Source organism: Schistocerca gregaria, chromosome X (assembly GCF_023897955.1).
Source record: "Schistocerca gregaria isolate iqSchGreg1 chromosome X, iqSchGreg1.2, whole genome shotgun sequence".
NCBI lineage: Eukaryota > Metazoa > Arthropoda > Insecta > Orthoptera > Acrididae > Schistocerca > Schistocerca gregaria.
In genome coordinates this window covers 142627976-142642003 of record NC_064931.1, presented here as the reverse complement: position 1 = coordinate 142642003, position 14028 = coordinate 142627976, and positions in this window count along the sequence as shown.

Genomic DNA, 14028 nt, shown 5'->3' with positions numbered 1-14028 from the left:
CCCACCTGTCTCCTTTATACACCATTAGAGTGACTATATGGAACCTCTGATTGTGTTTTATTGTTGTCCAAACCATCATGAAGCAACACAACTCTTGTAATGACACACACCATGAGTACTGCAACGTTTAAAGGTGACACGGTTGCCATAGACTGCACATACCGAACCATTGTGGTAGAAACATGGACCATTCCCACTGGAATTACATTACAAACAAACCAGTATATTGATACGATAATATATTTCTGCATCACAGCATTCAATATTAAAGTTTCAGCAATATGCAACATTTATTTTAACCACTGTACATAGCTGTGTCAATCTATTGTGCCTTCCAGACAAGATCACCCAGGGGATGCCACAAAAACATTCCATATACCATGACACATGCAGGGTGTTTGCTTTCAGGTGTTTCATGCTGTACACCACAATAGCTGTCTGTCTGATGGAGTGTAAAACGTGATTATTCTGAAAAGGTTACCTGTCGCCACTCAGTGGACATCAGATTGTGTTATTAGTGAGCAAATTCCAGCCTTCTTTTCCAATAAACAGCAGTCAGCATGGGTGCACGAACCAGACACCAGCTGTAGAGACGTATACGTAGCAATGTTCGCTGAACGGTCATTTGAGGAGACACTGTTTCAGAGCCCCTTGGTTCATCTTGGCAGTCAGTTGTGTGTAAATTCGACACCACACATCTCTGTAGCTGTCATTCACCCATGTCATCTGTGGCCCGTAATACACCAGTTCTCTCTGCACCAGTTTCGAATAGTGTTATTTTGCCAAATGGCAGCACGTGAACTGTTTACAAACTTAGCTGTTGTGGAAATTCTTCCACCTTTGGCTGAAAGCCAATGATGATGCCATTTTTGACATTGGATAAATTGCTCCATTTCTACATTGCGACAACTACTGCATTGTCTTCTGCATCCTCCTGACGTGCTTTAAATACCCTCTATGGTTCGTGCTGCTACCTGCTGGCAATGAGTGGTTATTGCACATTAATTTCGAACATAGGTGGTGGTCACTAATGATGAAGCATTAATATTTGTAAATTATCCACACTATTAATCAATTATCTAATTGCCTTTGATAAAACAATGAAAAATCAACATGTATAGCTGTCAGATCCTGGGGAAATTTTAGCCTGGTACAAAGAGTAGCAAATGTCCATAAATGTACAGATTCTAAAATTAGGAATATTATTTTCTTTTTAAACATAGTTGTGTTTGATAATGAAATTAATAGGTGAACTAAAGTTATAGTATGTAGTAATTACAGAAGTTAATTTGTTGGGAAACCAAGATGCTTTCAGTAACAAACAAAATGTGTTAAAAACCTACATAAAACTCACATATAGGGAGTGTGAGAGTAGCAACTGTAGGCATGGGGATGTGCATCATCTTATTAATTTCAAATGTATCCATGAAGAAACATAAGCACTCTGGCTCCCATAAATAAATGATACAAAGCAAAGGATCTAAACAGTAATAAAAATTGAAACATTGACATGATATCATTGCATATGTAGACGTAGTTCCACTCTAAGAATTTATGTTTTTAGAAGCTGTTTGAAATGTACAAAATGGATTTATTAGTTTGCTATGGCACGGAGTGTGTCATGAGATATAATACCTAATGTGTGGTACTATTGAAGGTCATGTCTATGAGGTATGAATTGAGTGAAAGCTGTCCTCCTCACGAAATTGATCACACAGCAGCACAGGTTTTGGGAACGAGGATTTTGAGCAGTAATATACTTCCAGAGAGAATCTCAAGATGCTTTGTGGGATCAGGGGGTCAAGAGGAATACTTGATATGAGTCACCAGCTTTGACCACTGGCATAATGTTAATAGCTATTATGATGTCACCTTTTGTGCACGTACTCACAGTTTTGTTGTTAGTTGGTGAAGCCAATTAATGTGAAACTTTTTAAGTTGGTTGTTGTGACAGTCTGCTGTAGCTCAGACCATTTCAAAACAATTTCTTTGATATCACTTCATAGTTGCCATGTTGTTTATCACATTCCCTATGTCACTGGTCAAAGCTGATGATTTGTACTGAATATTCCTCTTTATCTAGATCAGGTTGAGATACCAAGCTGACCCCTCCATGCATTGAATTCTTAGTTATGGAAGACATTTGTCTACAATACAAGCTCCATATGGATGAGCACTGCGGACATGTGTGTGTGCTGAGAGGGTTACTGCAAACACTCCCTCCTGTGATAATTCGTGAACAACACACACCTTATTGATAGCGTTACATACATACGTCACTTATGAAGCTATCTCCACACAGTACTCTCTGATATTACTGTTACAGGTGCTGCAGCTAATTGCTGTGTGATTGTGGCCCCATTCCTTGGAGTACACAACCACAAGTATCAATCTGGTGCACAGTGTCAGGTCTTGGCCCAGCTTTATAGGTAGTGACTTGTGAAGAGATTTTTTAGTAGTCTGTGAACAGCAAACAGACCCACATGCAACCATCTTTCCACCAGTGTCTCAATTTGAGTTGTCTTAAAATTGTTGATTGCCTTATTGCCTTCCATCACAGCTACTAATACCTTGACACTATTAGACCTCTGATTGCGTTCCATCACAGCTACTGATACCTTGACACTATTAGACCAAGTTGACAAATGCAGTGGTCTTCATTCACTGTTGCTGTACAAACAGAAGTTTTTCTCTTTGCTCTGTGTAAATGATGTAATTAGATTGCAGTGCCACTAATTGCATGAGGTAATTATATGAAGAATTTGTATAACAGCAACATAGTGAATTTTTGTGACAGTTGGTTTGTTTATGTTTTCCAGAAATGATGTTGTTGAGGTTTTCCTCTAACTTACCTGTGTTACAGGACAGTAACAAGTTCCTTCAGTCTTATCTTTGGGTGTATAATTGGAAAAATGTAGTTCATCTATGTAAAGCAGTGGTCATAAAACACTTGTCTGATCTAGATTTGTGTTTCTGTTTGAAAGTGTTGGATTTGTATCAGGCTGGGCCAACAAAGTATTAAGTTATGTAAACGGTTATTCATAAGTACCTCTAGGGTTGCTGAAGATGATTGTGCAAGAACTACATGACATAAAGAAAGAAGACACACATCAGTGGATACAGCATCTCTCCACGTTTTTAACTCACATGACAATTTGGTTCCTGTTTGTGACATGGCAAACATCAGTACATCATTAAGTCACTGACAAGAAGTGCACGGGAAGGTATTACAGCAGCCCAGTTTGGAAATATTTTTATTAAGTTGCCCATCTGGAGGCACAAACCAAGTTGATACAGCAATATGGAGCAGATGAATTGTCTGCATTTTCTCACTCACTTTCCCCCTGGTTCAACTTTGCCACAACATATATTATCAACTAAAAGTTGGAGAGGTGATCTATCCACTGATATGAGTCATTTCTCTATAAGTCTTGTACTTATTGCGCAGTTGTCTTCTGAAACCCCATAGGTACAAATAATCCTATATATTGTAATGGCTGTAAGATGAGAGACCTTTGAAATCAACAGAAATACTGTGTCATGTACTGTAGAGACTAACATATAAACATGGAGTGCAGTATATATGATACACAGTTATGCGAGTGCTTAGGTGTGACTGCAACAATCAATGAAGACAGAGAGATGCGCATCTGCATGGTAAGCGGGGGCAGGAGTCAAGAGGGGGCACTTTCCCTCTCCTGGAATCTGTGTGCAGGATTTCTACTCATTACAGAATTCTTGCTAATATCTAGCAATGAATGTTTGTGACTCTACTAAACTGTGTATTCACTGCCAATGCAATGAGAGATACTGTGGTTTTAGCAGTCAATACATATCAAGGATTTTTGTGGTGGTGATTGTTGTTAAGCTGTTCACAGAAAACTAAACTGATTCCCTGGTGCTGCTGTGGCTTTGCTGCTGTCCTGCAGTCAAGGTGGAAGTGAACCTTTAGAGAATAACATTGAAATAGTGCCCTCAGTCCATTCTTTGGCACTTCCTCATAATGCCCTTATCAAGCTACAAGAAGGGGTTGACCCAACACACTGACATTATGATTCACAACACAACTTATACATGGCAGCAGTATTTATGCGTGTCATCCATCCCCAATACTGTTTATGGCAAATAAAGAAAGTATGAAAATAATGCATTACATCCAGTAACTTCATAATATGGGAAGTAAACAAAGTATTGGTGATTGCATTAAAGTAGGAGCAGTCTTTTTTAAAGTTTATTCTCTGTTTCTCCTCATCAAGAAATATCTTCTGTTGATCACTTTTTGTTGAGTTCCAACAAGATTTTCTCAGTCAAACACTGTTCATCTTCACCCTATCACAATGGGAATACAAATAATTATTTTTTGTGTTAATTATAAAGGGTGATCAAAAAGATTCTGTTTGGAGGCTGTACAGTCAAGAATCGGTATACCAATAAAGCAAAATCACTGTGAGCATTGAGGCAATTATCCCACCGACACACCGTGTTGATACTCGATTGGCAATATGCCACATCCTTCTGCGTGAAGATGTCTGCACCTGCCTGCTGCACACCATCGTTTGACAGGAATCTTCAAACCTTCATGGCCTTTTTTTAAGGGACGGAAGGCATAACTGCATGGGGAGAGATGAGGACCATAGGGCGGGTGCTCGAGTGTCTCTCATTTCAGTCGGCTTTTTAAATGGACGAGGCTGGCCTCCCAGATCGACTGACATCTTGTATCAAATTGTGACTAGCACTGAACCTGGCAACCCATTCCACAATTGTGGTTTTCGACAGACATGCTCCCCCATACACATTCTCCATTAGCCAATCGATGTCTACTGCATGCATTTTGTAACAATGTTGCCACATTTCATGTTTCCACATTTACCACATGCACGTTGGAAAGACATGAATGCCACACTAGTCCGTTGCCTACAGGTTGATACCTACATGTCAGTGTTGGAGCCAGGCTACATTGCAAATATGCTGCACCAATGCCCTCAAATGGAAACTTTTTGATAACTCCTTATATTTTCTAGCTTTATTTTGTAACTAGTTGGATACTGTCTAGATCTACATCTACATCTACATACATACTCTGCAAGCCATCGCACGGTGCATGGCGGAGGGTATGCTGTACCACTACTAGTTGTTTCCTTTCCTTTTCCACTTGCAGAGAGGGTGAGGGGAGAACGACTGTCTATATGTTTCCATATGAGTGCTAATTTCTCATATCTTATCTTCGTAGTCCATACACGAAATACACTACTGGCCATTCAAATTGCTACACCAAGTAGAAACACAGATGATAAACAGGTATTCATTGGACAAATATATTATACTAGAACTGACTTGTGATTACATTTTCACGCAGTTTGGGTGCATAGATCCTGAGAAATCAGTACCCACAACAACCACCTGGGCATTGAGTCAGACAGAGCTTGGATGGCGTGTACAGGTACAGCTGTCCTTGCAGCTTCAGCACGATACCACAGTTCATCGAGAGTAGTGACTGGCGTATTGTGACGAGACAGTTGCTCGGCCACCATTGACCAGACGTTTTCAATTGGTGAGAGATCTGGAGAATGTGCTGGCCAGGGCAGCAGTCGAACATTTTCTGTATCCAGAAAGGCCCATACAGGACCTGCAACATGAGGTCGTGCATTATCCTGCTGAAATGTAGGGTTTCGCAGGGATCGAATGAAGAGTAGAGCCACGTGTCGTAACACATCTGAAATGTAACGTCCACCGTTAAAAGTGCCGTCAATGCGAATAAGAGGTGACCGAGACGTGTAACCAATGGCACCCCATGCCGGGTGATACGCCAGTATAGCGATGACGAATACACGCTTCAAATGTGCGTTCACCGCGGTGTCGCCAAACACGGATACGACCATCATGATGCTGTAAACAGAACCTGGATTCATCCGAAAAAATGACGTTTTGCCATTCGTGCAAACAGGTTCGTCATTGAGTACACCATCGCAGGCGCTCGCTCCTGGCTGTGATGCAGCGTCAAGGGTAACCGCAGCCATAGTTCAAATGGTTCAAATGGCTCTGAGCACTATGGGACTTAACATCAATGGTCATCAGTCCCCTAGAACTTAGAACTACTTAACCCTAACTAACCTAAGGACATCACACAACACCCAGCCATCACGGGGCAAAGAAAATCCCTGACCTCGCCGGGAATCGAACCCGGGCGTGGGAAGCGAGAACGCCACCGCACGACCACGAGATGCGGGCGCACCCATAGTCTCCGAGCTGATAGTCCATGCTGTTGCAAACGTCGTCGAACTGTTCGTGCAGGTGGTTGTCGTCTTGCAAACGTCCCCATCTGTTGACTCAGGGATCGAGACGTGGCTGCACGATCCGTTACAGACATGCGGATAAGATGCCTGTCATCTCGATTTCTAGACATACGAGGCCGTTGAGATCCAGCACGGCATTCCGTATTACCCTCCTGAACCCACAGATTCCATATTGTGCTAACAGTCATTGGATCTCGACCAACGCGAGCAGGAATGTCGCGATAAGATAAACCGTAATCGCGATAGGCTACAATCCGAAATTTATCAAAGTCGGAAACGTGATGGTACGCATTTCTCCTCCTTACACGAGGCATCACAACAACGTTTCACCAGGCAAATCCGGTCAACTGCTGTTTGTGTATAAGAAATCGGTTGGAAACTTTAATCGTGTCAGCACGTTGTAAGTGTCGCCACCGGCGCCAGCGTTGTGTGAATGCTCTGAAAATCTAATCATTTGCATATCACAGCATTATCTTCCTGTTGGTTAAATTTCGCGTCTGTAGCGCGTCATCTTCGTGGTGTAGCAATTTTAATGGCCAGTAGTGTATATGTTGGTAGCAGTCTGCTTCAAATGCCAGTTTTCTAAACTTTCTCAGCAGTGTTCTTCAAAATGAATGTGTTCTTCCCCCCCTCTCCCCCCTTCCCCCCCCCCCCCCCGTCAGTGATTCCCATTTGAGTTGCTGTTGCTGAAACATATCCATTACACTTTCATGCTGTGTGGGTTTAATCATACAAGGATGTAGTTTCAGATTTTTTAGTCAAAAAGGTGAAATCCATATTAATATTAATAACATTAGGTGTATTTTGGATAAACTGTTTAAGTACAGTTATCATTTATATATCAGGGTAATATATTTTCAAAGTATTAAGTGCATATCAGTTATTTGAGATACAATAAGTTTTATGCACTTACCAAATTTAGTTTTCAGGATAGCAAACTTACCGGATTAGTTATGTCACAACTAGCAATTTTGGAATCTTGTCCCCCTCTTGGAAACATTTCTGTGGATGCCCATGGACAGAGATCTCGAATATAGTGGCTATGATTCTGTAGACTCCAATTTACAATAGAGTATTCAAGTCTTATGGATGCATGATGGCACCGCATTTTTATGCAGTGGCAGCTCGTGCAAAGTTATAGCAATGTGCTAGAATGTGGTGACCTAAGGCCTTTTGCCTTACAATGGTGGTAATCGTAACTAAATTGAATTTATTAATTTTACATATATAAACTGAACTGTTTAACTAAATGTATTTAAATTCTATAGTTGATAGTTTAACATTGCGAGAAATAACACAAAATGAGAAAAAAGATGTTGGTATCAGCACGAACTCAGCTCGGTTCGCTAATTGGGTGCCTGCTTCAGACACCCCCCCCCCCTTTTTTAATATCATTTTGTTCTACATTGTATGTTGACTTTGTGCGTGGCGGACGCCCTATGACACTTGTTCTGTGTTGTTCGTCGATCCGTTCACTCAGTTTTTTAATTACAGAGGATAGGTAAACCCTCTGACCGAACACGCTGAGCTACCGTGCCAGCGTCCCCACGGGCGCAACGCCATCGCTGCATTGGTTCTGCAAGAAGTCCTCATACTCTACGCTTGCACGTTACACTACAGGGAATTACAAAGAAAAATGCTGACTTGGTGCTGTGAGCGACGCAACACACTTACTGCCAGAAGGAATGACGTCGCGTCAGTGCACGTGCAGAGGCAGACAGACCGCTGCGTCGTTACTCTGAGCTGATCCTAGTACAGCTGAACGTCATGTCAGCACTCGACACTGGTTTCTAGTTATCGCAGAGAGACCGTTACAAACATTTTCGTTCATTTTATTTGCATACCAGCATCCATTCGAAGAGAAATGGCGTAATTTTAGTGCGGTTTCTGGCTCGCGTTCGGAGCGAAACTGCATAATTTTAGTGCGATATTTAAAGGGTGCTGTACACATTATCACATCATAATTGCTCGCACTCTATGGATGACAATGCACGTGTCCAAACTAATGGCAGTTTGTAGGCCAGTCACCGGCAGTGCAAGCTTGGCCCAGGAGTTATTGTTGCTTGCACGGTCATTTCGTGGCTGTGGGGACAACTTCAGTGGCAGAAAATATTCATCGGCAGTACGGGGACGGTTAAGCACGTGATATAATCCAGCACCGGGGTGATAACATTGCTTTAAGACCCAAAGATGTCGATTCTACCTGGCATCCAGCCTGGCTGAAGAACACACAGTTGCTAGTGGATCACATACACCTACCAGACTTTGTGTCCTCAGCTTTGAAAGTCTGCTCTGTATGACTGGCAACCTGCCTGATACATCACATTCACATACAGTCTGTACAGATCCACTAATAATTTTGAAATTTAATGTTTTTATATTATGTATTATACTCGTTAGACAACTTTATATGAAAACATTGGTTTGCTTTAGAATGTAGATAACAGATTAAAAGAAAATAAGCAAATAAACATCCTCTTTAACCTCTTCCTGCCCATTCTGACCATTGCGTATGGGTTTTCATTTGCTGGTCGTGATTTTTTGTGCCAGCAACATCATTTCTTCACACTTTTCAGTAATTCATAACTTCTCAGCCCTCAACGCTCATTGTAAGTACTACGCAAGCTTAGCACGCCACATTTGCATATTTGCCTCGCGTTTTCAAGTCCCAGAGATGGTGATTTTTGCTAGTAATGCTGTTCTCGTATTTTGCAAATGTTACACAGGCGTATCGTTACTTTCCACCTTCCGTCATCTCTCCCCAGCGTACCTTTTCACCAGTTTGTCACTTCTTTACGCAATTTTCTAGTATTTCAGCGTTATTTCGAACACAACGCATTGTATGTTTACTTTCGTTACCACGGCAATGAAACTCATAGAAAGTATTCACCTGCAGCTGCAGCGCGAGAAACTAAAATTTGCAAGTGTATTTTTGTATCGTCTACTTGTTTTTATTTTCTTTTTTCAATGCTGAGTACGCTCGATACGCCGCAGTTGCTGCACCTCATCGTATTTGTTTCTTAGTTTCATACGACATGCATGTCACATTTCACTTACATCTCACTTATTCATCTTCGAATGTTACACATTTACAAGTCTCAGTTGCTTGTTTTTGAGACACGAAGGCGGTATGTGAAGCGTTGTAGCAGTTTCGTAGCTGGTGCATGAAGGCGCGTCACCTTGGGTTGATCCGTCTGAAGCCTTAGGTCTTCAACACTGGCGTGCATGTACATAAGCAAGTTTTTCAAAACCTGGTGCCCTGGCAGAAGCTGAGAACATGGTGTCTGCCGAGAAAAACGTATATCAATAATATAAAAATACAGGCCTACGCCTTGACATTCCAAAACTTGTTAGATGCACCTTTAGTTGACTACACATAGTTTAAGCCAAAAAACAGTATAATTCTTAGTGGGAAGAATGAGTTATATAAAATTTAGCAACAAATGAAGCTGCTATTTGTAATTTGTATAGATACGGAATGCATGTTAGAACCAGTGGCTACTTTCGGTTATAACAGTAGCTCTGGTTTGTATTCGGATCAGGTACACCCACATACACAGTTCAGCATAGTCCGTCACATTGATTGTGGCTATGAAGAGGGATATTAGAGAGTAAAATTGTACTTTTCATATATATACAACAATCGGTAACAAATTACTTTTAATCTTTTTACATTTTTACACACTTAATGCATTAACGTTTTTCATGTGATAGTGACCCCAAGCCAAGGTATCCTAATTAGTTACGATTTACGTTTTTCACCCACATAGACTAAAATCAGTTATAAAATCACCTTTTACATATTTTGACGCATTCATACACACACTGAAGGAAAAAATTACAACGCCAAGAAATAATTAATGTAGAGTACTGAGATTTTGAGAATACGAGGGTGGTTTGACAAGTTCTCGGAATCACCACGAGATGTCAGCGCTAACGCAACGAGTTGTTCACGTGATATTCGTTGGACTGTTACCTGTACACACGTGCCACATCAGTGATCTTGGAAGAGAGCTGTGGCGGTGACGTGGCTCTGTTGTTGTTCCCGGGTAATGATTTGCGAAAATGGAAAAAAAATCGAGATTCGAGCAGTGATTAAGTACTTCATAAAGAAAGATATGAAAGCAAAGGACATTCATGGCGATTTCCAGAATACACTGTGGGACTCTGCTCCTTCATACTTAGGTGTTGCCAAGTGGACAAATGCATTTAAATTTGGTCGCGAGAGCTTAGATGATGATCCGGGCAGTGGTCGGTCATCATGTGTCACTACTCCAGAAATCATTGCAAAAGTGCTCAAAATGGTCATGGAGGATCGCCGACTGAAAGTGCGTGAAATTGCTCACTCTTACCAGATGTCTTCTGAAAGGATATATCACATTTTAACTGAAGAATTAGAAATGAAAAAATTATCTGCGAAATGGGTGCCAGGACTCTTGGCGCGCGCCCGCAGTCATATGCCGTCGCCATGGCAAAATTACACGAACTAAGATATGAATTGTTGCCACACCCGCCTTATTCACCTGATGTGGCTCCAACAGTCTTACATCTCTTCCAAAAACTGAAAATTTGCTTGGTGGACGAAGATTCACTTCAAACGAAGAATTGATAGCTGGAGTTGACAGCTATTTTGCAGACCTGGAGGAAACTCGCTTTCGAGATAGGGTCAAGTAAATGGAACATCGTTGGACGCAGTGCATTGATCTACACGAAGACTACATCGAAAAATAAAGAAAAGTGTCAGTGATGTAAGTACTTTTTTCTATTCTGTTCTGAGAACTTTCCAAACTACCCTCATACATTTGTCTATGCAACATATTTAAGTGATTAACGTTGTTAGTTTACCGGTTCATGTAAGTGGAAGAAAAACCATTGAAAATGTTGAATACAAGTATCAAAAAGTGTATGCATTGTGTCGTACAGGTGCTGAATATCAGTTTGTGGGATGGAGCTCCATGGCTCTTGCACTGTCAATCTATACTACTGGCCATTAAAGTTGCTACACCACGAAGATGACGTGCTACAGACACGAAATTTAACTGACAGGAAGAAGATGCTGTGATATGCAAATGATTAGCATTTCAGAGCATTCACACAAGGGTGGCGCCGGTGGCGACACCTACAACGTGCTGACATGAAAAAAGTTTCCAACCGATTTCTCATACACAAACAGCAGTTGACCGGCGTTGCCTGGTGAAACGTTGTTGTGATGCCTCGTGTAAGGAGGAGAAATGCGTACCATCACGTTTCCGACTTTGATAAAGGTGGGATTGTAGCCTATCGCGATTGCGGTGTATCGTATCGCGACATTGCTGCTCGCGTTGGTCCAGATCCAATGACTGTTAGCAGAATATGGAATCGGTGGGTTCAGGAAGGTAATACGGAACGCCATGCTGGATCCCAACGGCCTCGTATCACTAGCAGTCGAGATGACAGACATCTTATCCACATGGCTGTAACGGATCGTGCAGCCACATCTCGATCCCTGAGTCAACAGATGGGGACGTTGCAGCACAACAACCATCTGCACGAACAGTTCGGCGACGTTTGCAGCTGCGTGGACTATCAGATCGGAGACCATGGCTGCGATTACCCTTGACGCTGCATCACAGACAGGAGCGCCTGCGATGGTGTACTCAACAACGAACCTGGGTGCACGAATGGCAAAACGTCATTTTTTCGAATGAATCCAGGTTCTGTTTATAGGATCATGATGGCCGCATCCGTGTTTGGGGACATGGTGAACGCACATTGGAAGGGTGCTTTCGCCATACTGGCATATTACCCGGCGTGAGAGTGGTGGTGCTGTCGTACGAAGTCGCACCTCATACCACAGCTCCAGGTGTAGGTTGAACATATCCAGGCCTCAGAAAGGTTGGTTGCAGGGACTCACCTGGCTTCCTTCTAACCAACAGACAGCACCGAGGCAGGGCCAGCATTCATCAGAAATCACAACAGACCTCTACTCCGCTGGCCAATGAGCTCTTGTTTGACATCACTTAAGTCGCAAACAGCAATGGTTTGGTGTCCGTGGAATACATGCTACAGGGCGTCTTGCTTGTATCTCTTCTTGAAGTAACTAACTTGTAACAGTTCGTTGTGTCACTGTGGTGCCAACTGCTGTCGAATTTCTGCTGCAAATGCGGAATGATGCACAACAGCCATAAACCAATCACGATGGCCTTGTCAGGAGCCCAGTCTTCTTGAGACTGTGTCCCTGTGACCCGCAATCATGTAAGTTGCTACATTCCTGCGAAGTCATTCGGAAATTACATTCAGCTTCTCGCATCCCTATGACACGACCTCATTCAAACTCAGTGAGCTGTTGATAATCGCGTGTACGCAGTCTTAAAGGCATTTTCGACTAACGTCGACTCACTATGTCGAATCTCAAAGGTGACTAACTCTCACAACCGTCACAGCGCGTATTTCAAGCAAACCTGGTCTGTATCCTCATAGTAGCGCTACTAGCGACACTGTATAGCGGCTGGCGCGATATTTGAATAGACGCTATCTGTCAGATGTAGAGACATGACTACCAACTTTCGTTTATGTCACACGACTCTTTCATGGTTTTGCGATTTTTTTCCGGTAGTGTACAGAAACGTTGTTGGATTAGTCTCGAAGCAAAAAATGTCAACGATGATTAGTCTAAAGAGAAACTTGTCCACCGATTTTTGTGTCTTCGACCATTCCCCTGACTGGGTATTAAATGGCAGCTGGTGCAGTCCTTTGACCGCTGCTCCTATCCGGCACTAGATGATACTGCAGACTCTGCAACATTTAATGAGAAGCATCCCTGAATTACAGTAAGTAGTCAGTCTGTGAATTTGTGAAAGACATTGCAGTTGCATTCATAAAAAAGTCTTACAACAGAAGAGTAGAGGTGTGGAAGAGTCTTAATAGACTGGGGCTATCAGAAGTATTACAGCTAAGAGTCAGAAACACGAATAACAAATGCCTGAGTTGTGTTATAATAGATTTTCATTGTGTAAATCGTGGAATACTTCTAGATGAGCTCAGATACTGTGGTATGAATGGGACAGCGCTCAAATGGTTTAAATGATACCTACCTGGAAGAGTGCAGAAAGTTGAAATAAGCAGTTCACATAATATGCAAAGAACTGGTAATTTCTCAAACTGGGGAACAATCAAGAATGGGGTGCCGCAAGGTTCGGTCTTGGGTCCTCTGCTGTTCTTAATATATATTAATGACTTGCCATTCTATATTCACGAAGATGCAAAGGTGGCACTTCTTGCCGATTATACAAGTATGGCTATCACACCCAACAGACAAGAATTAACGAGTGAAATTGTAAACGATGTTTTCCAGAAAATCATTAAGTGGTTCTTTGCAAATAGGCTCTCATTAAATTTTGACAAAACACAGTACATACAGTTCCACACAGTAAACGGAATGACACCATTAATAAATATAGACTTCGATCAGAAATCGGTAGCTAAAGTAGAATATTCAAAATTTCTAGATGTATATATTGATGAGGGGTTGAACTGAAAAAAACATACTGAAGATCTGCTGAAACGTTCGAGTTCAGCTACTTATGATATTAGGGTCATTGCAAATTTTGGCGATATACAACTCAGTAAATTAGCTTACCACGCCTATTTTCATTCTCTGCTTTCGTAAGGCATCATATTCTGGGGTAACTCATCATTGAGTAAAAGAGTATTCACTGCACAAAGCGTGTAATCAGAATAATTGCTGGAGCTCATC